Source organism: Macaca nemestrina, chromosome 2, assembly GCF_043159975.1.
Source record: "Macaca nemestrina isolate mMacNem1 chromosome 2, mMacNem.hap1, whole genome shotgun sequence".
Taxonomy (NCBI): Eukaryota; Metazoa; Chordata; class Mammalia; order Primates; family Cercopithecidae; genus Macaca; species Macaca nemestrina.
In genome coordinates this window covers 112,958,911-112,986,503 of record NC_092126.1, presented here as the reverse complement: position 1 = coordinate 112,986,503, position 27,593 = coordinate 112,958,911, and the positions used below count along the sequence as shown (strand labels likewise).

General features: G+C 49.1%; 1 protein-coding gene across 15 annotated transcripts in view; it reads right to left on the bottom strand.

Moving 5' to 3' along the window:
- LOC105480444 (dystroglycan 1) overlaps positions 1-27,112 on the bottom strand; it is a 76,771-nt gene extending 49,659 nt beyond the window's left edge. The window contains exons 1-2 of one of the 15 annotated variants that reach the window (XM_071091726.1): positions 25,900-26,080; positions 19,396-19,452 (exon numbers count right to left, since the gene is read on the bottom strand). The gene's annotated coding sequence lies outside the window, so the exon portion shown is untranslated. Of the gene's footprint in view, positions 1-19,395; positions 19,999-25,457; positions 25,634-25,758; positions 26,095-26,676; positions 26,696-26,979 lie in introns of those variants that run through there. The other 14 variants (XM_071091725.1, XM_071091720.1, XM_071091721.1 and 11 more) reach the window with 14 other exon arrangements.
- Positions 27,113-27,593: the final 481 nt, after the last annotated feature.

The window sequence follows — 27,593 nt, the reverse complement described above, 5'->3', positions numbered from 1 at the left end:
TATAGGCATAAGCCACCACATTCAGTGCAAATCATTATTTCAACTGGGAGCTAACTACTTAAAGATCTTATTTTGTAAATAAAAGATTTATGTCTTGTAGTTGTGTATCTGTCCAGTGAATCTTACATCAAAAGTTCTGTGGTCTTAAGAATAGACTTGGGGCCAGGCCAGGTACGGTGGCTCACGCCTGTAATCCCAGCAATTTAGGAGGCCAATGGGGGCAGATCACAAGGTCAGGAGTTCAAGACCAGCCTGACCAATATGGTGAAACCCCATCTCTACTAAAAATACAAAAATTAGCTGGGCTAGGAGGCCCATGCCTGTAATCCCAGTTACTCAGGAGGCTGAGGCAGAATTGCTTGAATCTGGGAGGCAGAGGTTGCAGTGAGCCGAGAACACACCACTGCATTCCAACCTGGGCAAAAGAATGAGACTCTGTCTCAAAAAAAAAAAGAAACAAGGCCGGGCGCAGTGGCTCACGCCTGTAATCCCAGCACTTTAGGAGGCCGAGGCTGGCGGATCACAAGGTCAGGAGATCGAGACCACGGTGAAACCCCGTCTCTACTAAAAATACAAAAAGTTAGCCTGGCGCGGTGGCAGGCGCCTGTAGTCCCAGCTACTCAGGAGGCTGAGGCAGGAGAATGGCGTGAACCCGGGAGGCAGAGCTTGCAGTGAGCCGAGATTGCGCCACTACATTCCAGCCTAGGGGACAGAGCAAGACTCCGTCTCAAAAAAAAAAAAAAAGAAACGAAAAACAAACTTGGGTGGGAGCGGTGGCTCACGCCTGTAATCCCAACGTTTCGGGTGGCTGAGGCAGGAGGATCACTTAAGCCCAGGAGTTTGAGACCAGTTCCGGCAACATAGTGGGACCCCATCTCTATTAAAAACAGAAAAAAAATGCCGGGTACAGTGGCTTATGCCTGTAATCCCTGACTTTGGGAGGCCGAGGCAGGGGGACCACCTGGGTCAAGAGTTCGAGACCAACCTGGCCAGACGGGTGAAACCCCGTCTCTACTAAAAAAAATACAGAAATTAGCTGAGCATGATGGCAGGCACCTGTAATCTCAGGTACTCGGGAGGCTGAGGCAGGAGAATCGCTTGAGCCGGGGAGGTGTAGGTTGCAGTGAGCCGAGATGTCGCCACTGCACTCCACCCTGGGCAACAGAATGAGATTCTGTCTCAAAAAAATAAATAAATAATAAAAATAGAAAAAAATTAGCTGGCCATGGTGGTGTGTGCCAGTAGTCACAGCTACTCAGGAGGCTGAGGCAGGAGGATTGCTTGAGCCCAGGAGATCAAGGCTGTAGTGAGCTATGATCATGCCACTGTACACCAGCCTGGGCAACAGAGTGAGATCCTGTCTCTAAAAAAAGAGGGAAAAAAAAAGGCCGGGCACAGTGGCTCACACTTGTAATCCCAGCATTTTGGGAGGCTGAGGTGGGCAGATCACTTGAGGTCAGGAGTTTGAGACAAGCCTGACCAACACAGAGAAACCCTGTCTCTACTAAAAGTACAAAAATAACCCAGGCATGGTGGTACACACTTGTAATCCCAGCTACTTAGGAGGCTGAAGCAGGAGAATCACTTGAACCTGGGAGAGCAAGACTGTCTCAAAAAAAAAAAAAGAAAGAAATGAACAGTGACATGAATGTATTACACCACATTGAATAAGTTATTAATATGAATATAAATAACCAATTAATGAGTAAACATAGGAGATGAGAAAAGCTCTTCCTTACAGTAAGGTGACAACAAATGCAGAAGGACTAATGGACTCAGAAGCATCATTGAATGCTGAAGATAGAGGGTCAAAATTTGATGAGGAAAGCAACAGGATATTTACATAGTCTCAAGTGTTCCCCCCATAAATGACTTATTAATTACAAAGAAGAAAATATCAACTTTTCATGGAGAAAACTGCCAAGTGTCTCTTTAATCAGAGTTGATCATCAAAACAAACCTGCACCTTGTGCCTACTCATATGGCAATACCAAAGATGTACTGGGACAACTGAGACAAAGTGAATATGGACTGTAGATTAGATAACGGTATTCGGCCAGACATGGTGGCTCATGCCTGTAATCCCAGCACTTTGGGAGGCTAAAGTGGGCAGATCACTTGAGCTCAGGAGTTTGAGACCAGCCTGGGCAACATGGCAAAACCCCGTCTATACAAAAATCAGCCAGGCATGGTGGTGTGCACCCATAGTCCCAGCTACTCAAGAGGCTGAGGGAGGACGGCTTGAGCCTGAGAGGTGAAGGCTGCGGTAAGCCGAGACTGCACCACTGCACTCCAGCCTGGGCGATAGAGCCAGACCTTGTCTCAAAAAATAAAATAAAAATAACAGAACAGTATTCTACTAGTCTTAAATTTCCTTGATAGCTATACTGTGATTATGTAAGATAATATTCTCATCCTTAGGAAATACACAGTTAAGAATTTAGGAGGGCTGGGCACGGTGGCTCACGCCTGTAACCCCAGTACTTTGGGAGGCCAAGAAGGGCAGATCACATGAGGTCAGGAGTTAGAGACCACCCTGGCCAACGTGGTGAAACCTGTCTCTACGAAAAATACAAAAATTAGGTGTGGTAGTGTGTGCCTGTAGTCCCAGCTACTCAGGAAGACTGTGGCAGGAAAATCGCTTGAACCTGGGAGCTGGAGGTTTCAGTGAGCCAAGATCGTGCCACTGCACTCCAACCTGGACAACAGAGTGAGACTCCATCTCAAAAAAAAAAAAAAAAAGAATTTAGGAGTAGGCCAGGTGTTGTGGCTCACGTCTGTAATCCCAGCACTTTGGGAGGCTGAGGCGGGCAGATAGCTTGAGCTGAGGAGTTTGAGACCAGCCTGGGCAACAGGCTGGTCTCAAACCCCGTCTCTACAAAAAAATACAAAATTAGGCCAGCATGGTAACCTGCACCTGTAGTCTCAGCTACTCTAGAGGGAGGCTAAGGCAGGAAGATCACTCAAGCCTGGGAGGCGGAGGTGGCAATAAGCCGAAATCTCATCACCACTCTCCAGCCTAGGCGACAGATCAAGACCCTATCTCCAAAAAAAAAAAAAAAAAAAAAAAAAGTAGGGGTAAAGAGATATGATCTCTGTCAATTACTCACAGATGGTTCAGATGGTTCAGAAAAAAAGATATAGATAGAAAAGAGAATGACAGAGCAAACACAGCAAAATGTAAACAAATGGTGACTCCAGAGTATTTGGGAGTTTCTTGAATTATTCTTGCAATTTTTCTGTAAATTTAAAGTTACATTAAAAATTTTTTTTTTTTTTTTTTTGAGACGGAGTCTTGCTCTTTCACCCAGGCTAGAGGGCAGTGGCGCAATTTCGGCTCACTGCAAGCTCCTACTCCCAGGTTCACATTATTCTCCTGCCTCAGCCGCCCGAATAGCTGGGACTACAAGCGCCTGCAACCAAGTCCGGCTAGTTTTTTTTATATTTTTAGTAGAGACGGGGTTTCACCGTGTTAGCCAGGATTGTCTCTATCTCCTGACCTCGTGATCCGCCCGCCTCGGCCTCCCAAAGTGTTGAGATTACAGGCGTGAGACACGGCGCCCAAAATTTTTAGAAGTTACTAAAATAGCCGGCCACGGTGGTAAGAGAAAGGAATACGGGTCATGGTCCAAGTCCCCTCTCAGGATGTCCGTGCCAAAGCAGGTCTATGCACTGACAATTGTGAAGCAAAGTCAGCAGGTAAGCTCTGTTATCTGTGATAGCTATATAACCCTCGCCCCACCCCACCCCACTTACCTCAAACCCCAGCGCTTTGTCCAGTAGAAATCTGGATTTCAGGCACTAATCCCCCAGACAGCATGATTCAAAACACATACCCCACCAGGTCCCAAGCTCTCCCAAGTTTACAAAGGGAAGTGAGGATATTTCAAAAGTATTTTCCTCTAGCAACATTACAAACACAAAATACACCAAAAAAAGGATTTTGTTTGTTTTAAAAGTGACTTGGGTTATAATGGAAGAAAATGTTACACTAGGGCCCAAAATTACTACATTGAGCTGTATTTACTTAATATTAAAAATAGATTCTATCTTCCCTTCCCAGGAACCTTCCCTCCTAAAGCAAAAAAAACCCAAATCAGACCATTACCAAGTTCAGAGGTCCCAGAGCTAAGGGCAAAATGTGGGCAGGCTGCATCCGGTGTTTCCCAGTATCTGATTCCCTACTATTGGTTCCCACTATCTCACAATGATGTCATCAGCTGTCTGGTCCTCCCCTTTGACTTAATGCAATAAAAGTAATTCACGGGCCAGGCACGGTGGCTCACACCTGTAATCCCAGAACTATGGGAGGCAGAGGGGGGCGGATCACTTGAGGTTGGGAGTTCGAGACCAGCCCAACCAACATGGAGAAACCCCTTCTCAAATGAAAATACAAAATTAGCCAGGCATGGTGGCACATGCCTGTAATCCCAGCTATTCGGGAGGCTGAGGCAGGAGAATCGCCTGAACCCGGAAGGCGGAGGTTACGGTGAGCCGAGATCGCGCCATTGCACTCCAGCCTGGGCAACAAGAGCAAAACTGTGTCTCCAAGAAAAAAAAAAAGGCCAGGCGCAGTGACTCACGCCTGTAATCCCAGTACTTTGGGAGGCCGAGGCGGGCGGATCACCTGCCAACGAAACCCTGTCTCTACTAAAAATACAAAAATTAGTGGAGTGTGGTGGCATGTGCCTATAATCCCAGCTACTCAGGAGGCTGAGGCAGGAGAATCGCTTGAACCCAGGAGGTGGAGGTTGCAGTGAGCCAAGATCATGCCATTGCACTCGAGCCTGGGCAACAAGAGTCAAACTCTGTCTCAAAAAAAAAAAAAAAAAAAAAGTAATTAACATGGAGGTAAAATAAATTCCAACACCACACTAGGACACAAGTGAAAAGCAGGTCTCCTTCCCAGGTCCTCAGGTGAGCAGACTGACTTTCCTCAGTAGGTCTCCACATATGACACATTGAATATCTCTAAACACATAAACAAGCACATCTCTTTTTATTTCATTCTTAACGTTCAAATGAAACCAAATTCTTCAAAACTGTTCCTTTTTTTGCCAGGCGTAGTGGCTCACAACTGGCGGGCGGATCACAAGGTCAGGAGTTCGAGGCCAGCCTGGCCAACATGATGAAACACCGTCTCTATTAAAAATACAAAAAAGGCCGGGCGCGGTGGCTCAAGCCTGTAATCCCAGCACTTTGGGAGGCCGAGACGGGCGGATCACGAGGTCAGGAGATTGAGACCATCCTGGCTAACACGGTGAAACCCCGTCTCTACTAAAAAATACAAAAACTAGCCGGGCGAGGTGGCGGGCGCCTGTAGTCCCAGCTACTCAGGAGGCTGAGGCAGGAGAATGGCGTAAACCCGGGAGGCGGAGCTTGCAGTGAGCTGAGATCTGGCCACTGCACTCCAGCCTGGACGACAGAGCCAGACTCCATCTCAAAAAAAAAAAAAAATACAAAAAATTAGACGGTCATGGTGGTGCGCGCCTGTAATCCCAGCTACTCAGGTGGCTGAGGCAGGAGAATCGCTTGTTTGGGAAGCAAAGGTTTCAGTGAGCCACGACCGCACCACTGCACTCCAGCATGGGCGACGGAACGAGACTCCGTATCAAAAATAAGTAACTGTTCCTTTTTCTAATTTAGTAGAACTGAGAGACCTCAGCCCTAGTGGGTAGATCCATCTCTTCATTCACCCCTATTGTGTATGGTACATTTAAATGTCTAAATATCCTGCGTATCTTGCTCTCCGGGGTGTTCTCACACTCATCCTTGCATTCTTCTTAGAACATATCTAAGGATATAATCCTAGATGTGGAATTGCTGGGTCAAAGGATATGTACATTGGAATTGTTAGATTTGGCAAAACTGTCCTTCAATTTACACCCTCACCTAAAGATACAAACGACTTTTCCCTTATTTTCACTAACATTTAAGTATTGTCAAACTATTTCATTAATAACATAAGACGGAAGAGGAAGGAGGTGGGGCAATTTGAAATAACACGAGACAGCAGTTTGCCCTGCCTTTATTGATTTGATTAACGGGCATGGTGGGCAGCAGATGTCATAAATTCAACCTGGGAGTAATGGTACTTAATAGCCAGTATAATACAGGAGGATGAGCATCTAGACAACTAATGAATCAAAACATGATGCTATGTTTTTCTAGTAAAACTTGAGTATCTCAGGAAAATTGTTATCAAGAATTTATGGGGCTGGCCAGGCGCAGTGGGTCACATCTGTAATCCCAGCACTTTGGGAGGCCGAGGTGGGCAGATCAAGAGGTCAGGAGATCAAGACCATCCTGGCTAACATGGTGAAACCCTGTCTTTACTAAAAATATAAAAAATTAGCCGTATATGGTGGCAGGCGCCTGTAGTCCCAGCTACTCAGGAGGCAGAGGCAGAAGAATTGCTTGAACCCGGGAGGCAGAGGTTGCAGTGAGCCGAGATCACGCCACTGCACTCCAGCCTGGGTGACAGACTGAGACTCCATCTCAAAAAAAAAAAAAAAAAAAATTATGGGCTAATTACTCCAAATAATAACATATACGTAGTACTGTTGTTGCTTCCATGTGGTTTCCTCCCAGGTATCTCTCTGGACCAAGGCAACTCCTGGGCCAACCCCAAAAGAACTCAGGGCTCAGGGTAGTGAGAACACAGATACAAGTGCTGAGCACACGAAGGGCAGGAAACGGAAGCTAGGGAGTAATTTTGGGTTCTCAAGTCTAACCTTTATACTGTAGTTTCACTGTTCTGGAAAACATTAACCTTTTCTAAATTTATATTGCCAAATCTAAGTTTGTTACTTGTCCTACTACTGAAGACAGGGTCTAAGTTTGTTACTTGTCCTACTACTGAAGACAGGAGGTCAGCTGTTCTATAGGTTGCCCCTCCAGGGCCTTGGTGTACTGGGGGTAGAACCGTCTGTCCTAGGCCAGTGTCGCCATCTGGGATAGACAGGCATGTGCCTAGGGAGAGAGGAAGAACCCCATCTCTACAAAAAATACAAAATTCTCAATAATTAAAACATCAGGCCAGGCACGGTGGCTCACACCTGTAAATCCCAGCACTTTGGGAGGCCAAGGCAGGTGGATGGCTTGAGCAATCCAGGAGTTCGAGACCAGTCTGAGCAACACAGAGAAACCCCATTATTACTAAAAATACAAAAATTAGCCGGGCGTCGTGGCATGCGCCTGTAATCCCAGCTAATGGTTAAGCTGAGACAGGAGAATCACTTGAACCCGGGAGGCAGAGGATCCAGTGAGCCAAGAGCCAAGATGACACCACTGCACTCCAGCCTGGGTGAGAGAGTGAGACTGAATCTCCAAAAATATATATATATATATGTGTGTGTGTGTGTGTGTGTATATATATCAAATACTATATATCTAACAGTTCACTCTTAGGTATATACCCAGAAGACACTGTCAAGAATATTCATATCTAGCCGGGCGCGGTGGCTCAAGCCTGTAATCCCAGCACTTTGGGAGGCCGAGACGGGCGGATCACGAGGTCAGGAGATCAAGACCATCCTGGCTAACACGGTGAAACCCCATCTCTACTAAAAAATACAAAAAAACTAGCTGGGCGAGGTGGCAGGCGCCTGTAGTCCCAGCTACTCGGGAGGCTGAGGCAGGAGAATGGCTTGAACCTAGGAGGCAGAGCTTGCAGTGAGCTGAGATCCGGCCACTGCACTCCAGCCTGGGCAACAGAACAAGACTCCGTCTCAAAAAAAAAAAAAAAAAAAAAAAAAGAATATTCATATCCAGCTGAGCGCAGTGGCTCACACCTATAAACCCAACACTTTGGGAGGCCGAGGTGGGCAGATCACCTGAGGTCAGGAGTTCGAGACCAGCCTGGCCAACAGGGTGAAACCGTCTCTACTAAAAATATAAAAATTAGCCAGGCATGGTAATGCACATCTGTAATCCCAGCTACCTGGGAGGCTGAGTTAGGAGAATCACTTGAACCCAGGAGGTGGATGTTGCAGTGAGCCGAGATCATTCTACTATACTCCACAGTGAGACTCTGTCTCAAAAAAAAGAAAAAAAAATACAGTGGTATAAATCTCCCTTGCAGAACACTCATCCCTCCCCTCACCACCCTGGCTTCTGCTGGCAGTCTGACACCCACCCACTCCTACAGGCGGTTCCAGAGCAGTGCCTCCCTAGGCCTCTCCCAGAACACAGCCCATGCCTCCCTGACTCTGGAATTCCTTACATTCTCTTCCTAAAGGACAACCCTCAGAAAGCTTGAATTCAAAACAAGAAAATAGACTGGGCATGGTGGTTCACACCTGTAATCCCACCACTTTGGAAGGCTGAGGCGAGAGGATCACTTGAGGCTAGGAGTTTGAGACTAGCCTGGGCAACATAACAAGACCCTGTCTCTACAAAAGAGAAAGAAAAAAAATAGGCTGGCATGGTGGCACACGTCTGTAGTTCCAGCTTTGCAGAAGGCTGAGGCAGGAGGATTGCTTAAGCCCAGGAATTCAGGCTGCACTAAGCCATGATCATGCCACTGCACTCCAGCCTGGGGGACAACAGTGAGATTTTGTCTCAAAAAAAAAAAAAAGGCCGGGCGCGGTGGCTCACGCCTGTAATCCCAGCACTTTGGGAGGCCGAGGCGGGCGGATCACAAGGTCAGGAGATCGAGACCACGGTGAAACCCCGTCTCTACTAAAAATACAAAAAATTAGCCGGGCGCGGTTGTGGGCGCCTGTAGTCCCAGCTACTCGGGAGGCTGAGGCAGGAGAATGGCGTGAACCCGGGAGGCGGAGCTTGCAGTGAGCCGAGATCGCCCCACTGCACTCCAGCCTGGGCGACAGAGCGAGATTCCGTCTCAAAAAAAAAAAAAAAAAAAGAAAAAGAAAACAAAACCTGGTCTACCACCTGAGGTCTAAGCAACCTAAGTGGACATAAAGATGCAAAAATCTGAATTTGGCTTCAAAATTATTTAAGTATTTACAAAAATGAAATTAAATGTGAAATAATAGCAAAACGAACAAAAATACTGCAGGCACATGTTAAGTGTCCTAGTACTAGGGAAAGGCTTGATAAATTCTGGTATACTACATGACACTTTCTCTTAGGGCAAATTCCACCTCAAAGACTCAGGCCAGGGTTTCAGGGTCGTTACAACAAAGATAAAGGTCAGACACGACCATGGCCTTTTGTCTCCAAAAGGTTGCAGTGAGCTGAGATCGCACCACTGCACTCCAGCCTGGGCGACAGAACAAGACTCCGTTCTCATAGCGCCAGCCAATCACGCAGTGGCTCTGTCTCTCAGGTGAGCACTGAGTTACCCTCACAAAAGACACAGGCTTGGGCTGCCTACCAAATTTCAGGGTAAGCTGGAGTAGGGTCTGCACACAAGAAAGACAAGACCAGCTGACAAGTTCCTGGGCATGGAGTCTGAGACCATCCTACAATTAATCAACATTCTGCCCCTCCAAGTGCTCAAAACTTCAGCCACCTGCCAGCATAGCAGCAGCACTAGCAGTGAACACACATCCCATCCTGTAAGGCAAGTCTCTCTACCCAGAGCTTGAGACCAGCAGGTGAGGCCATGACCACAGCCCACAGAGCCTTCCATATTCACCTCAGCCCACCCGGCTTGATAACATAGATATGAAAAAGACTCAATTCCAGCTGTGCTAACTTCTCAATTTCTGGGCTATGCCCTACAGGGAGAAACAAGGAACTGCTTTAAAATAGCATTCAAACACAGAAAAAGTTTTTAAACCGAAAAATCATAGGACAGAGTTTGAGGCAACCATTTAAAAATCAAGAGTGGGGCTGGGTACGGTGGCTCATGCCTGTAATCCCAGCTCTTTGAGAGGCTGAGGCAGGCAGATCACTCAGGAGTTCGAGACCAGCCTGGCCAACATGGAGAAACTCTGTCGCTACTAAAAATTTAAAAATTAGCTGGACGTGGTGGCGGGTGCCTATAATTCCAGTTACTCGGGAGGCTGAGGAAGGAGAATCATTTGAACCTGGGAGGCACAGGTTGCAGAGAGCTAAGATTGCGCCATTGCACAACAGCCTGTGCGACAAGACCAAAACTCCGTCTCAAAAATATATAAATAAATAAATAAGATCAAAATAAAATAGGCCAGGCACAGTGGCTCACACCTGTAATCCCAGAACTCTGGGAGGCCGAGACGGGTGGATCACCTGAGGTCAGGAGTTTGAGACCAGCCTGGCCAACATGGTGAAACCCCATCTCTACCAAAATTACAAAAATTAGCTGGGCATGGTGGCAGGCATCTGCAAGCCCAGCTACTCGGGAGGCTGAGGCAGGAGAATTGCTTGAACCCAGGAGGCAGAGGTTGTAGTGAGCTGAGATTGTGCCACTGTACTCCTGCCTGGGTGACAAGAGTGAAACTCTGTCACAAAAAAAAAATTTTGGCCGGGCGCGGAGGCTCAAGCCTGTAATCCCAGCACTTTGGGAGGCCAAGACAGGCAGATCACAAGGTCAGGAAATCGAGACCATCCTGGCTAACACGGTGAAACCCCGTCTCTACTAAAAAATACAAAAAACTAGCCGAGCGAGGTGGCGGGTGCCTGTAGTCCCAGCTACTCGGGAGACTGAGGCAGGAGAATGGCGTGAACCCGGGAGGCGGAGCTTGCAGTGAGCCGAGATCCAGCCACTGCACTCCAGCCTGGGCGACAGAGCGAGACTCCGTCTCAAAAAAAAAAAAAAAAAAAAAAAATTAGCCAGGCGTGGTGGCGGGTGCCTGTAGTCCCAGCTACTCCGGGGGCTGAGGCAGGAGAATTGCTTGAATCTGGGAGGCGGAGGTTGCAGTGAGCAGAGATTGTGCCATTGCACTACAGCCTGGGTGACAAGAGCAAGACTCCATCTCAAAAAAAAAAAAAAAAAAAAAGCAGCAATGGCTTCCTGAGCTCCCAGCCCCTTGGCACCCAGTGATCACAGCAAACTGGACACAGAGACCACAGTAAGCCTGACATTGAGGCAGAAGACTGTGCCTTTGGGCACAGCCCACAATGGGCCCCATTCTCCCTGGAAGCCCATAGCAGGATGGAAGCGGGGAGGCCAGGACATTCCTCCACCCCCTCACACAGATGTAAAGGGCACATGCAGCTCAGGGCAGCAGAGCCCTCCACAGGAAGAAAGCATACGGAGCCATTTTCATCTCCAGCTATTAGAATCAAAAGGAGACCCTCTCCTCCAAAATAACAGAAGTACCATATGATCAAATCAGGTAATCAGATGACCTACATAGGAGATCCCTCCCTAGTCAGCAACGTTTAACTAGAAGGGAAAAAGGCTCAGGGCTCTGAAGAGACGGGGGACCCCACAGGACCTGTCAGGTTAGGACTGGCACTATGAGCAGAAGAACCAACGTCTCCTGCTAAGATTTCCTCCCTACATGAAAGAATCTGGTCAGTTTCTAAACTACTTTTAAAACTGGAAAAAGCACATCCTCAGACTTACAATGTTTTAGGACTATACTGCTGACCCTTCTGACAAAATATTATTCTATTTTCTAGGTAAGCAGATGCAACAGCTGGTAGCACAAACCCAAAGCAGGAGAGAGTGAGACAGGAATCCTACTGTTATCTATTTGTGACTTTAATGAATTCTATTTTTAGGTCTTTAATAAAGAGCCTCTCTTCTAGTCTCTTCCTACCAAATTTCTCCACTCAGGCGATTCAATCATTCCAACACTGCTCAAAAGTCTAAAAATATAAGACACTTCTGGGCTGGGCATAGTGGCTCACCCCTATAATTCCAACACTTTAGGAGGCTGAGGCAGGAGGATCCAGCCTGGGCAACATAGCCAAGACCTCATCGCTACAAAAAAATTAAAAAATTAGCTGGGCATAGTGGCACATGCTAGTAGTCCCAGCTACTCAGGAGGCTGAAGTGGGAGGATTGCTTGACCCCAGGAGGTCAAGACTGCAGTGAGCTATGATTATGCCACCACATTCCAACCTAGGCAACAGGGCAAGACCCTGCCTGTCAAAAAACAAAGAAAACACAATTTCTTCAATCATACCTCACATAAGAGGTAGAACTTCCTCATTTTCTCCAAGAGTTAGAATCCACCCCCTGCTCAAGGGCTACTCATCAGACTGGTCTCCAATATAAAAAATCCTAGAAGGCAAGGTATCCTTGACCTCCCCAGAGGTCAGGGCAGATTGGACATAAAGATGACCTACAGGCCGGGTGCAGTGGCTCACGCCTGTAATCCCAGCACTTTAGAAGGCCAAGGAGGACAGATCACCTGAGGTCAGCAGTTCGAGACCAGCCTGACCAACATGAAGAAACCCCATCTCTACTAAACATATAAAAATTAGCCAGGCGTGGTGGCGCATGGTGTATCGTTCCAGTTACTTGGGAGGCCGTGGCAGGAGAATCACTTGAACCCAGGAGGGGAAGGTTACAGTGAGCTGAGATCACACTATTGCACTCCAGCCTGGGCAACAAGACTGAAACTCTGTCTCAAAAGAAAAAAAAAAAAAAAAAAAGATGACCCACCAGCCCAAGCAGGAGTGTTTACAGGACATTTACAGTAATCAGATGCATGTTTTATGGAAACATTCCATAGTAAAATTAGGGCCCAGAAAATGGATGGTACCCAGGTTCTGATTAATAGCCAAATAAAAAGGAAATCTTATTTGGAATTCCATTATTGACTACATCATTTTTCTTGGCAAAAGCTGGCTAGAGAATCAATCCACCCCTGGAGAACAACTGAGCTAATTAACAGAGGTGTTTATGACAACCAAGGCAGAACTGGTTCACTTCTGCCATAGACAGCCTTGGGAATCTTAAGTAAATTTCCCGTCAACCCCTAGGATGCCTGCGGGAAAATGTTCCCAGAACAGTGAAGAGGCTAAACAGAGATACCTGCAAAATCAAAAGAATTTAATTCCAATTCCACTACTCTGTTTTTTTTTTTTTTTTTTTTTTGAGACGGAGTCTCGCTCTGTCGCCCAGGCTGGAGTGCAGTGGCCGGATCTCAGCTCACTGCAAGCTCCGCCTCCCGGGTTTACGCCATTCTCCTGCCTCAGCCTCCCGAGTAGCTGGGACTACAGGCGCCCGCCACCTCGCCCGGCTAGTTTTTTTTTTGTATTTTTAGTAGAGACGGGGTTTCACCATGTTAGCCAGGATGGTCTCGATCTCCTGACCTTGTGATCTGCCCGTCTCGGCCTCCCAAAGTGCTGGGATTACAGGCTTGAGCCACCGCGCCCGGCCCACTACTCTGTTTTAATACATTTACAAACTCTTCCCTCGGTATCCATGAGGCATTGGTTCCAGGATACCAAAATCCACAGATGCTCAAGTCCCTTATATAAAATGGTGTAATATTTGCAAATAATGTACGAACATCTAATGTAAATGGTATGAAAATAGTTGTTATAACGTTTAGGAAATGATGACAAGGAAAAAGTTTATTCATGTTTCACACAGATGCAGCCATTCTTTTTTCCCAAATATTTTCAATCCACAATTGGATGAATCCACAGATGTGGAACCCACAGATACAGAAAACTGTGTACCGATTAGGAGAAAGAACTCTGTAAGAGGTGCTTGTTTGTAGATTCTCATACTTAATATACAAAAACAACATCCACAGAAATGAAGAGTAAATGCCACAACAGAGAACCAAGCTGGGCACTGGCTACTGTTTCCCTGAATACGACATATCCTTCCAAGTGCTTCATTCATCCTTGAGCTCCCCACAACTGGCACACTCCCCTATACTTAGGGTATCCAAGGGCCGTGACTGCCTCAGCAAGAATGAATCTGTGGCTGCTGATGCCCCCAAGGGCAGGGAACACTGAGACTAGGTCTCTACGTGGCTATAAATATCACAAATCCATGCAAGTCACAGAAAAAGGACTATAGAAAACGTGCACAATACTTAAAAATAAAAATCACTACAAATCTGCCTTACTTGACATTGATAAATGTGCTTCTACAAAATTGTAAATCACAAGTCACTTCTTATGATACTAAAACCTCTTTTAAAAAACTTTATGCAGAGATGTTAATTGCAACATTATCTATTACAACCAAAGTAAGAAATAACCTCTTTCCTGTAGGAGATAGCTAAAACAAATAATAAGAAAAAAAATAACAAAAAAAGAACCAAACTGTCTAAGAACTAGGGACAGACTAACCATTAGAAATGTTATATTCACTGAGCACAGTGGCTCACGCCTGTAACCCCAGCACTTTGGGAGGCCAAGGCAGATGGACCACAAGGTCAGGAGATCGAGACCATCCTGGCTTACATGGTGAAGCCCCATCTCTACTAAAAATACAAAAAATTAGCCGGGCGTGGTGGCGGGCGCCTGTAGTCCTAGCTACTCAGGAGGCTGAGGCAGGAGAATAGCATGAACCTGGGAGGTGAGGCTTGCAGTGAGCCAAGATCACGCGACTGTACTCTGGCCTGGGCGACAGAGCGAGACTCCGTCTCAAAAAAAAAAAAAAAAAAGAAAAAAATGTTATATTCAGGGCTGGGCATGGTGGCTCACGCCTGTAATCCCAGCACTTTGGGAGGCTGAGGTGGGCAGATCATTTGAGGTCAGGAGTTCGAGACCAGCCTGACCAACATGGAGGAACCCCGTCTCTACTAAAAATACAAAATTAGCCAGGTGTGATGGCGCACGCCTGTAATCCCAGCTACTCGGGAGGCTGAGGCAGGAGAAACGCTTGAACCCAGGAGGCAGAGGCTGCAGTAAGCTGAGATTGCACCATTGCACTCCAGCCTGGGCAACAAGAGCAAAACTCCATCTCAAACAAAAAAAGAAATATTATATTCAGGCCAGTATGGGGGCTCACGCCTGTAATCCCAGCACTTCGGGAGACCAAGATGGGTGGGATCACCTGAGTTCAGGAGTTCGAGGCCAGCCTGGCCAACATGGTGAAACCTAGTCTCTACTGAATATAAAAAAATTAGCTGGGTGTGGTAGCACGCGCTTGTAGTTCCAGCTATTCAGGAGGCTGAGATAGGAGAATCACTTGAATCCAGCAGGTGAAGGCTGCAGTGAGCAGAGATCAAGCTACTGCACTCCAGTCTGGGCAACAGAGAGAGACTCTGTCTCAAAAAAAAAAAAAAAAAATCTATACTCAAACTTGGTAAAAACATTGCCAAGGGCCATCTTTGGAGGAGACCCAGGAATCGGAGGAATCACAAATGCCTCTGGAAAGGCGAACCACAGGCTAAGGGGATAGATGGAAGGAAGGTTTCTTTCCCTCCTTTGTATAATCCTTTTGAACTTTTAATTAAGTTTGTACCATGTGTTGTATTCCCTATTTACAGAAAAAATAAAACAGGATGGGGGCTGGGCGCAGTGCCTCACACCTGCAATCCCAGCACTTTGGGAGGCCAAGATGGGAGGATCACGAGGTCAGGAGATCAGCCTGGCTAACACAGTGAAACCCCATCTCTACTGAAAACACAAAAACTGCCGGGCGCGGTGGCTCACGCCTGTAATCCCAGCACTTTGGAAGGCCGAGGCGGGCGGATCACAAGGTCAGGAGATCGAGACCACGGTGAAACCCCATCTCTACTAAAAATACAAAAAATTAGCCGGGCGCGGTTGTGGGCGCCTGTAGTCCCAACTACTCGGGAGGCTGAGGCAGGAGAATGGCGTGAACCCGGGAGGCGGAGCTTGCAGTGAGCCGAGATCGCGCCACTGCACTCCAGCCTGGGCGACAGAGCGAGACTCCGTCTCAAAAAAAAAAAAGAAAGAAAACACAAAAACTTAGCTCAGCGTGGTGGCGGGCACCTGTAATCCCAGCTACTCAAATAGGCTGATGCAGGAGAATCGCTTGATCCCAGGAGGCAGAGGTTGCAATGAGCTGAGATTACGCCATTGCACTCCAGCCTAGGCAACAGTGCGAGATTCCATTTAAAAAAAAAAAAAAAAAAAGGGAAGGGGAACAAGGGATTTTTCCTTTTTCTTTTTTTTTTCTTTTTCAGCCAGGGTCTCACTTTGTCACCGATGCTGGAGTGCAGTGGCGTGATTTGCTGTGACGAAAGCTCACTGCAGCCTCGAACTCCTAGGCTAAGGCCCACTGGCTCACATCTGTAATCCAGCAGTTTGTGAGGCTGAGGTAGGTGGATCGCTTAAGCTCAGCAGTTCCGGATTAGCCTGGGCAACATGGCAAAATCCTGTCTCTACAAAAAAAATTTTTTTTTTTTTTTTTTTTTTTTGAGACGGAGTCTGGCTCTGTCGCCCAGGCTGGAGTGCAGTGGCCGGATCTCAGCTCACTGCAAGCTCCGCCTCCCGGGTTCAAGCCATTCTCCTGCCTCAGCCTCCCGAGTAGCTGGGACTACAGGCGCCCGCCACCTCGCCCGGCTAGTTTTTTGTATTTTTTAGTAGAGACGGGGTTTCACCGTGTTAGCCAGGATGGTCTCGATCTCCTGCACTCGTGATCCGCCCGTCTCGGACTCCCAAAGTGCTGGGATTACAGGCTTGAGCCACCGCGCCCGGCCAAAAAATAATAAAGATAAAAATAAAGGCCGGGCGCGGTGGCTCAAGCCTGTAATCCCAGCACTTTGGGAGGCCGAGACGGGCGGATCACGAGTGCAGGAGATCGAGACCATCCTGGCTAACACGGTGAAACCCCGTCTCTACTAAAAAATACAAAAAACTAGCCGGGCGAGGTGGCGGGCGCCTGTACTCCCAGCTACTCGGGAGGCTGAGGCAGGAGAATGGCGTGAACCCGCGAGGCGGAGCTTGCAGTGAGCTGAGATCCGGCCACTGCACTCCAGCCTGGGCGACAGAGCGAGACTCCGTCTCAAAAAAAAAAAAAAAAAAAGATAAAAATAAAAACTCTTGGGCTCAAAAGATCCCCCCACCTCAGCTTCCCGAGTAGCTAGGACTACAGGCGCGTGCCACCACACTCAACTAATTTTAATTTTATTTTTTGTAGAGACAGGGTCTCTCTCTGTTGCCCAAGTTAAGTCTCAAACTCCTGACTTCAAGTAATCCTCCCACCTTGGCCTCCCAAAGTGCTGGGATTATAGGCATGAGATCCGCCTCCTTTTCTTTTTTCTTTCCACCATTTTTTTTTTTTTTTTTTTTTTTTGAGACGGAGTCTCGCTCTGTCGCCCAGGCTGGAGTGCAGTGGCGCGATCTCGGCTCACTGCAAGCTCCGCCTCCCGGGTTCACGCCATTCTCCTGCCTCAGCCTCCTGAGTAGCTGGGACTACAGGCGCCCGCTACCACACCCGGCTAATTTTTTTTTTGTATTTTTAGTAGAGACGGGGTTTCACCGTGGTCTCGATCTCCTGACCTTGTGATCCGCCCGCCTCGGCCTCCCAAAGTGCTGGGATTACAGGCGTGAGCCACCGCGCCCGGCCTTTTTTTTTTTTTTTGAGACACAGTCTCACTCCATCGCCCAGGATGGAGTGCAGCAGCACAATCTCGGCTCACTGCAACCTCTGCCTCCCAGATTCAAGATTCAAGCAATTCTCCTGCCTCAGCCTCCCAAGTAGCTGGGATTACAGGTGCACACTACCACGCCTGGCTACTTTTTGTATTTTTAGTAGAGACGGGGTTTTACCATGTTGGCCAGGCTGGTCTCGAACTCCTGACCTCAAATGATGTACCCACCTCGGCCTCCCAAAGTGCTGGCAGTACAGGTGTGAGCCACTGCGCCCAGCCCTTTTCTTTCCACTTTTTTCTTGAGATGGAGTTTCACTCTTGTTGCCCAGGCTGTAGTGGGATGGCGGGATCTCGGCTCACTGCAACCTCCACCTCCCAGGTTCAAGTGATTCTCCTTTCTCAGCCTCCCAAGTAGCTGGGATTACAGGTACCTGTCACCACGCCCAGATAATTTTTGTATTTTTAGTAGAGACAGGGTTTCACCGTGTTGGCCAGGCTGGTCCAAAATTCCTGACCTCAGTTGATCCGTGCACATCTGCCTCCCAAAGTGCTGGGATTATAGGCATGAGCCACCGCACCCGGCCTCTTTCCACTTTTATCTTCCACACTACTTAAATACACGTATTATCCAATAGAGCTTTTCCACCGCTATTAATGTTTTAAAATTCTAAGTCAGGTGCGGTGGCTCATGTCTATTAATCCCAGCACTTTTTGAGAGGCTGAGGTGGGAGGATTGTTTGAGCCCAGGGGTTTCAGATCATCCTGGACAACATAGTGAGATCCCATCTCCACAAACAGTTAAAAAAATTAGCCGGGCATGGTGACATGCCCCTGTAGTCCCAGCTACTTGAGAGGCCAAGGTCGGAGGATAGCTTGAGCCTAGGAAGTCGAGGTCTGTAGTGAGCTGTAATCATGCCACTGCACTCCAGCATGGGTGACAGACGGAGATCCTGTCTCAAAAACAAATAAATAAGCTGGGCACAGTGTCTCATGCCTGTAATCCCAGCACTTTGGGAGGCCAAGATGGGCGGATCACCTGAGGTCGGGAGTTCAAAACCAGCCTGACCAACATGGAGAAACCCCGCCTCTACTAAAAAATACAAAATTAGCTGGGTGTGATGGCGCATGCCTGTAATCCCAGCTACTTGGGAGGCTGAGGCAGGAGAATTGCTTGAACCCAGGAGGCAGAGGGTGCCGTGAGACAAGATCACGCCACTGCACTCCAGCCTGGGCAACAGAGCAAGACTCTGTCTCAAAAAAATAAATAAATATAATTCTGTGGTTATCATTTTGGCCAGTATGTGATTATCCCTCAACTTTCTTTTTTTTTTTTTTTTTTTTTTTTTTTTTTTTTTTTTTTTTTTTTTTGAGACGGAGTCTCGCTCTGTTGCCCAGGCTGGACTGCAGTGGCCGGATCTCAGCTCACTGCAAGCTCCGCCTCCCGGGTTTACGCCATTCTCCTGCCTCAGCCTCCCGAGCAGCTGGGACTACAGGCGCCCGCCACCTCGCCCGGCTAGATTTTTGTATTTTTTTTTAGTAGAGACGGGGTTTCACCGTGTTAGCCAGGATGGTCTCGATCTCCTGACCTCGTGATCCACCCGTCTCGGCCTCCCAAAGTGCTGGGATTACAGGCTTGAGCCACCGCGCCCGGCCTATCCCTCAACTTTCTTTTGCAGAAATGTCTCTTTTCTTTTTTTTTTTTTTTTTTTTTTTTTTTGAGACAGAGTCTCGCTCTGTCTCGGAGTGCAGTGGCTTGATCTCAGCTCACTGCAAGCTCCGCCTCCCGGGTTCACGCCATTCTCCTGCCTCAGCCTCCCGAGTAGCTGGGACTACAGGCACCTGCCACCACGCCCAGCTAATTTTTTTTATATTTGTAGTAGAGACGGGGTTTCACTGTGTTAGCCGGGATGGTCTTGATCTCCTGACCTCGTGATCCGCCGGTCTTGGCCGCCCAAAGTGCTGGGATTACAGGCATGAGCCACCGCGCCCAGCCAGAAATGTCTCTTTTCAAGTACCTTACCTCACCTTCTAGTGCTAGGCTGCTTTAAAAGCCTTATCTTCCTGGAGAGCAGAGGCCCTGCAGGAAAAGGAGGAAACAATATTGGTGAATGCCCACAACTGAAATAGAATTATACCACACTGACCAACTCCAGAGGAAGTGGGGAATGTCACTGAGTCTCCTGCCCACACCACCAATTAGTCACCCTTCTTTGTCAAAGGTCACAGTAAGAAAATGAAACATTTTCTGTACAGTCAATCCAGAACCAAAAATTATAAATAATAAAATTAATTTCAGCGTATTTTAGACAGTGGGTTTTTTTAAAACGATTAGCTCAAAAAGGTATAACTGAGAAGCAAAACCTCAACACTGCAAAACCTCAAACCTGGCTCACTGCAACCTCCACTTGCTGGGTTCAGTCAATTTGCCTACCAAGTAGCTGGGATTACAGGTGCATGCCACCACGCCCAGCTAATTTTTTTATTTTTTTAGTAGAGAAGGGGTTTCACCATGTCGGACAGGTTGGTCTCGAACTCCTGAGCTCAGGTGATCCAACCGGCTCTGCCTCCCAAAGTGCTGGGATTACAGGTGTGAGCCACTGCGCCCGGCCCAAAACCTCAACACCATTAAATGTATCTCATGACAAGCAAGATAAAGACATTTGGTCATAAAAGTAATTTTTTTTTTTTTTTTTTTTTTTTTGAGACTGAGTCTGGCTCTGTCGCCCAGGCTGGAGTGCAGTGGCCGGATCTCAGCTCACTGCAAGCTCCGCCTCCCGGGTTTACGCCATTCTCCTGCCTCAGCCTCCCGAGTAGCTGGGACTACAGGCGCCCGCCACCTCGCCTGGCTAGTTTTTTGTATTTTTTAGTAGAGACGGGGTTTCACCGTGTTAGCCAGGATGGTCTCGATCTCCTGACCTTGTGATCCGCCCGTCTCAGCCTCCCAAAGTGCTGGGATTACAGGCTTGAGCCACCGTGCCCGGCTAAAAGTAATTTTTTAAATATGCAGCTGATTGTTCCCAGTAGAATCCTGCTTTTAAAACATAAATATAAATTAAGTCAACATACTGCTAAAGTTTGTTCAGATTTAATCACTCCAACACAGAACACAGACCAGCTTCACCAATCATAAACCGACACCCTCGGTTTATGATCCTCTACTAATGCATCTCATCCACCTTCCTACCCTGGATCCTGCGTAAGACCAAGAAAACGCTCAGCTATGGCCAGGCGCGGTGGCTCACACCTGTAATCCCAGCACTTTGGGAGGCCGAGGTGGGCAGATCATGAGGTCAGGAGATCAAGACCATCCTAACACGGTGAAACCCCATCTCTACTAAATATAAAAAAAAAAAAATGGCCGGGCACGGTGGCGCCTGTAGTCCCAGCTACTCGGGAGGCTGAGGCAGGAGAATGGCGTGAACCCGGGAGGCGGAGCTTGCAGTGAGCTGAGATCCGGCCACTGCACTCCAGCCTGGGCGACAGAGCGAGACTCCATCTCAAAAAAAAAAAAAAATTAGCCAGGCATGGTGGTGGGTGCCTGTAGTCCCAGCTGCTCGGGAGCCTGAAGCAGGAGAATGGCATGAACCCGGGAGGCAGAGCTTGCAGTGAGCCGAGATTGCACCAATGCACTCCAGCCTGGGTGACTGAGCGAGACTCTGTCTCAAAAAAAAAAAGGGGGGGGGGGGGGGAGAAAATGCTTAGCTATCAAACCTAAAAAATTGGAAAATAGAGAACCCTATTCATTAAGACTAAATTAAGCCTTCTGGTTGGTATAATTTTGTAAGCTACTCTAAATTCCTATATATAGAAATTGCTGGCTGGGTGCGGTGGCTCACGCCTGTAATCCCAACACTTTGGGAGGCCGAGGCAGGCAGATCACAAGGTCAGGAGTTCAAGACCAGCCTGACCAACATGGTAAAACTCCGTCTTTACTAAAAATACAAAAATTAGCTGGGCGTGGTGGCACATGTCTGTAATCCTAGCTACTTGGGAGGCTGAAGCAGGAGAATCGCTTGAACCCGGGAGGTGGAGGTTGCAGTGAGCCAAGATCGCGCCACTGTACTCCAGCCTGGGCGAAAGAGCGAGACTCCATCTCAAAAAAAAAGTAGCTGGCCGGGCAAGGTGGCTCACGCCTGTAATCCCAGCACTTTGGAAGGCCAAGGCAGGCGGATCACCTGAGGTCAGGAGTTTGAGACCAGCTTGACCAACATGGAGAAACCCTGTCTCTACTAAAAATACAAAATTAGCCAGGCGTGGTGATGCATATCTGTAATCCCAGCTACTCGGGAGGCTGAGGCAGGAGAATTGCTTGAACCTGGGAGGCGAAGGTTGTGGTGAACCAATATCGCACCATTGCACACCAATCTGGGCAACAAGAGCGAAACTCCATCGTAAAAAAAAAAAAAGAAAAGCCAGACGCGGTGGCTCACGCCTTTAATACTGGCACTTTGGGAGGCCGAGGCAGGCGGATCACAAGGTCAGGAGATTGAGACCATCCTGGTTAACACGGTGAAACCCCATCTCTACTAAAAATACAAAAAAATTAGTCAGGCGTGGTGGCGGGCGCCTGTAGTCCCAGCTACTTGGGAGGTTGAGGCAGGAAAATGGCATGAACCCGGGAAGCGGAGCTTACAGTGAGCTGAGATCGCGCCACTGCACTCCATCCAGCCTGGGCGACAGAGCACGCTTGTAATCCCAGCACTTTCGGAGGCTGAGGAAGGCAGATCACTTGCGCTCAGAAGTTCAACCCCATCTCTACAAAAAATACAAAAATTAGGGCGGGGAGCAGTGGCTCATGCCTGTAATCCTAGCATTTTGGGAGGCCGAGGAGAGTGGATCACCTGAGGTCAAGAGTTTGAAACCAGCCTGGCCAACATGGCGAAACCCCCTCTCTACTAAAAATACAAAAATTAGCCAGGCGTGGTGGTACATGCCTGTAATCCCAGCCACTTGGGAGGCTGAGGCAGGCGAATCACTTGAACCCAGGGGGCAGAGGTTGCAGTGAGCCGAGATCACACCACTGTACTCCAGCCTGGGCGACAGAGCAAGACTCCGTATCAAAAAAAAAAAAAAAAGAAAGAAAGAAAAGAAATTGGCCGGGTGCGGTGGCTCAAGCCTGTAATCCCAGCACTTTGGGAGGCCGAGACGGGCGGATCACGAGGTCAGGAGATCGAGACCATCCTGGCTAATATGGTGAAACCCCGTCTCTACTAAAAAAAAATACAAAAAAACTAGCCGGGCGAGGTGGTGGGCGCCTGTAGTCCCAGCTACTCGGGAGGCTGAGGCAGGAGAATGGCGTAAACCCGGGAGGCGGAGCTTGCAGTGAGCTGAGATCCGGCCACTGCACTCCAGCCTGGGCGACAAAGCGAAACTCCGTCTAAAAAAAAAAAAAAAAAAAAAAAAGAAAGAAAAGAAATCAAGTATGCTCTCATCTGCCTCCACAAGCATGAACACACATTGACTCTCATGGGTTAAGATGCCTGCTATGCCCAAGAGGAAATGCAATACCCCAGGTTCAAGTAGGAGATAAAGTTGGGTTTTCTTTAATTTTTTTCTTGAGACCGAGTTTCGCTCTTGTCATTCAGGCTTTCGGCTCACTGCAACCTCCGCCTGCCGGGTTCAAGTGATTCTCCTGTCTCAGCCTCCCAAGTAGCTGCGATTACAGGAGCCCACCACCATGCCTGTCTAATTTTTATATTTTTTAGTAGAGATGGGGTTTCAACATGTTGGCCAGGCTGGTCCTGAACGCCTTACCTCAGGTAATCCACCTGCCTCGGACTCCCAAAGTGCTGGGATTACAGGCATGAGCCACCACGCCCGGCCTGGAGATAAAGTTTTTTGTTTTTTTGTATTTTTTTTGAGACAAGGAGTCTCACTCTGTCACCCAGGCCGGAGTGCAGAGGCGCAATCTCAGCTCGCTGCAAGTTCCACCTGCCAGGTTCACGCCATTCTCAGCCTCAGCCTCCCAAGTAGCTGGGATTACAGGCGCCCACCACCACACCCGGCTAATTTTTTTATTTTTAGTAGGGACGGGGTTTCACTGTGTTAGCCAATATGGTCTCCATCTCCTGACCTTGTGATCCGCCCACCTCAACCTCCCAAAGTGCTGGGATTACAGGCGTGAGCCACCGCACCCAGCGATAAAGTTTTTAATGATCAAATGCCAGGCCTCCTTTCCCATGAATTGACTGCAGTCTAAGTGGTCCCTCCAAATCCCACCATCCTCAACAGTAACCAGACACAAGCAACTCTGTGGGCCACTATACCAGGTAGTCAAGAAGGAATTTAAATCCTTGGTTATGCTTGGTCTTCTGGCCCAGGCATTCCAGAACGTAGCTCCTCCCCTATCACGGCAGGACATCCCCTCTGTACTATCTTTTCAGTCTCTCCTTTCTGATGGCCCCTTCTCCCTCCCCATCTCTCCTCTGTTGGCTGACTTAACTGCCAGAGGTCCTGGCCCCCTCCCTCTCCCTGACACTCCACCAGCAATATCTTTCTTTTTTTTTTTTTTTTTTTTTTGGAGACGGAGTCTCGCTCTGTCACCCAGGCTGGAGTGCAGTGGCCGGATCTCAGCTCACTGCAAGCTCCGCCTCCCGGGTTCACGCCATTCTCCTGCCTCAGCCTCCTGAGTAGCTGGGACTACAGGCGCCTGCCACCTCGCCCGGCTAAGTTTTTGTATTTTTAGTAGAGACGGGGTTTCACTGTGTTACCCAGGATGGTCTCGATCTCCTGACCTCGTGATCCGCCCGTCTCGGCCTCCCAAAGTGCTGGGATTACAGGCTTGAGCCACCGCGCCCGGCCTCCACCAGCAGTATCTTTCTAAACACAAGTCTGGGTCACACCACTCTACTAATTAAAAGGCTCCCTAGACTCCTGCACCCCGCATACAAAGTTGGAACTCCTGTAAACAAGGCAGGCCCAGAGCTCCCACCTGCCAAGCTGGAGGACTCCCAAGCACTATTTTAGGTGCTCATGTACATGTGGTTCCCTGTGTCCAAGCCTTGATGTCCCCCACTAATTCCTGCTGGCCCTGAAAGCCACAGCTCAGGAATTCCCTCTCCACTCAGGCTACTATGCGAGCACGCTTAGTGGGCAGACACTATTAATCATGGGTTCCCCGGTCCCCACTGCCCGCTAAACTGAATTCCTTAAGGGCAGAAGCAGACTCTTTTACATGGGTTCCTACGATCTACCACAGAATTTGGCAGGTAGTGAATCAAAATACTTGTTAAAATGAAAAAATGCTTTTGCCAAATCAATTTTTAAGAACAGTGACGATTTGCACTGTGCTTCTTTTACCAAAGGCACACATCAACACAAGTTTTTATATCCCATAGGATCTTTACATGATGGATCCAACTCCCTACTGAATCTGATTTCTCCAAAATACAGCTCCTCAGCCTCTCTGAAGCACACAGGCCATGAGCTCTTCTTCCTTAGTTCACAGCCAAAAACAAAACGCACAGAAGTTCAACTAAACTTCTCCATACTCAAACTATGGATTTTTATGCCTCCAAAATGTAGTAAGGTGAAATTCTTTTTTAGAACAGGAACATTCCAAAATGTCTCTGAACACTAAGCATAGAACCTGGTAAAATTACAATACCCGATCTAGACCAGACTTTCCAAAACACCTGAAAGCACATCCAACTCTTTATCTGGAATTATGTCCTATAAACACCACCCTCCCTTCACGAAGTCTGGCTTCTATGCCAGGAGTCACTTCTACTCGCTTATTTAGGGAAGCAGCAGGATGGAATCTTAAGTTAGAACTCTGCGCTACGAAGGTGCTGTCCCAGGCTCTTGCCCCAATCAGTCAAAACTTCATCGTCAGTAACTCGATTTACAAAAACAATAACTTTTCAAGTTATAGAGATTAAAGGATGCATTTTAAGTTACCAGATGAGTCTGTAGGAAATTAACTTGGAATTTATGGCAAAAAGATTCCAAGTCGAGATGACATTTGCTATGGAGACACTATCCAAATACACTCCCAGGAGAACCTGGTCTGCCAAATACAAATGAAAAGGTAGTAAGTAAGTAGGCTTCCAAAGGAGCTCAAGTAAGGGTGAGGGAACCCACCAAGGCTCTAAGCAGCTCTGACCGAGCAGTGGTGGCAGCGGTGCCCTTCCCTGCCTCTGGCGGGGCTCGACGCCCACAGTCGGAATCCGGCCCAAATGGGCCACAACCCCTATTGGAAGCCCGGGAGGCGGCCCGCAGGCGGCTCACGACCGCGGCCAAAGCGCAGGCTCCGCGTTCCTGGGAGCGCGGGCCGAGCTAAGGCCTGGCCCACCGCCGCGGCGCGCGGCCCGGGCCTTGCAGCCGAACGCTCCGAGCCTTTGCCTGTGGGACCGAGAGCAAATGGGCGGCTCCGCCTCCTCACCCACAAGGACGTCCGCGGCCGTGTCCCCGCCCCGGGCCTAACAGCGAGCAGCAGCAGGTGTTCCGCGGAAGGCTCAGCCAGCAGCAGGGATGGGGGCCCGAGCAGTCAGGCACAGCGGCTTGGGGCGGGCAGTGCACTCACCCAGCGCCGGCGGGAGGACCGCGGCAGGTGTTCGCTCCTCCCGGCCCCAGGACGCCGCCACCGCCGCTCCCCGGGGACTCGGCGCAAAGCTGCCGCCTCTGCCGCCGCTGCCGCCTCCAAGCCTAGGGAGCGAAAGCCCCGCGCCGCGCCGCAGCCTCCGCGCGAGCACGTACCGGGCGGTGAGAGGGCGCTGAGCGCGAGGGCGGGGCGCACGGCCGGAGCCTAGCAACCCCCTGACACGCGAGTGTTCCAGCCAATCCAGCGGCCAGCTCCGCGCGCCGCCCGCTTCTGCCTGCGTCGGCCGCGCCGCAGCGCGCCACACCCGCGCGCAAGCCCCGCCCCGGCCCGCACCTCTCTGTTCATTGGCTAACCACGCCCCCACCGTAAAAGTCACGCCCCATCATGGAAGCCTCGCCCCCATGGCCAGGCAAGTCCGTTCCAGGACACACCCCGGCGGCCGGTCCGGGTGGTCCGGAGCCTTCAGGACCAGGAGTATGGGGGAGGGGTGCCCCGCCCAACTTAAGGCCTTTGGCCCTCTAAGACTAGTCAAGGGATAGTTAGGACTGCGAACTGGCCCGGCAACTGGCCACCCGTCGACTGCGTTCAGCGCTCCTAATTTCCTTCGAATGCAAATCAAGGGGTATTTCTAAGCCATGAGAACAATCAGGAAGCGTTCTCTCAGTTCTCTCAATTGCAAAAGATGAAAGCCTTGCTGCCCGGCCCTTACACGGATGGGAGACTGAGGCCAGGGATAGGAGGGGCCGGAAGCTAGCTCACCTCCTAGAGCCTCGCCCACAGCAGGCTGGGGAGTCGGAAAGCGCCTCAGGCCTAACGCTCGTCCCCTCCCCCTGCCTGGAACGCTGGAATCCGACGCCTGCTCTCCTGCCCAAAATAGCTCTAACCCGCAGGCGCTGGTCACTCACTCCTAGTGGCCGGCATTCTTTGGGTGGGGGAAGAAATAAGAGACGGGGGTTGCTGCCTGGAACATTCAAGGGGAGGGTCCTAAAGTAGCTTTCGCTCTCCCCAGGACTTACTTGCAGCCCCCCACCCCCAAAACCCCAGACTTTACAGTTACTGAACCTGACAGTTACCGGATAGGTCTGGGAATGAGACCTGTGATGGACTCTGCTTCTTCTCATCCCCACACCATGGGCAGGATGGGTCCATTACCTCCTTGGCCTGTGGCCAGCCTGGAATTCCAGGCCTGCACTCTTGACAGCAAGCACATACTGAACACAGAACTGGCTGCCACCAGCCATGGGCTCCTCCCTAGATCCCAGAGAGCTCTGGGGCTCCCTTGCTTTCGCTCCCTCCTCAGGAGTGTCTGGAAGAAGAAAGTTACAGAGAGAAGAAAGGAATGCCCCATCTCCCAAAAACATACCTTTTTACAATTCTCTATACTTCAGTGTCTAGGCTCCAAACCTCATTCACAGAGACAAGAAAAGGAAGGGGCCAGGTGCTGTGCTCCTGCCTGTAGTCCCAGCACTATGGGAGGCCTAGGCAGGTGAATGGATAGCTTATGCTCGGGAGTTCAAGACCAGCCTGGGCAACGTGGCGAAACCCCGCCTCTACAAAAAATACAAAAAAAAAAAGAAAAAGAAAAAAAAGGAATTTGACTAGCCGCGGTGGCTCACACGTGTAATGCCAGCACTTTGGGAGGCCAAGGCGGGTGGATCACCTGAGGTCAGGAGTTT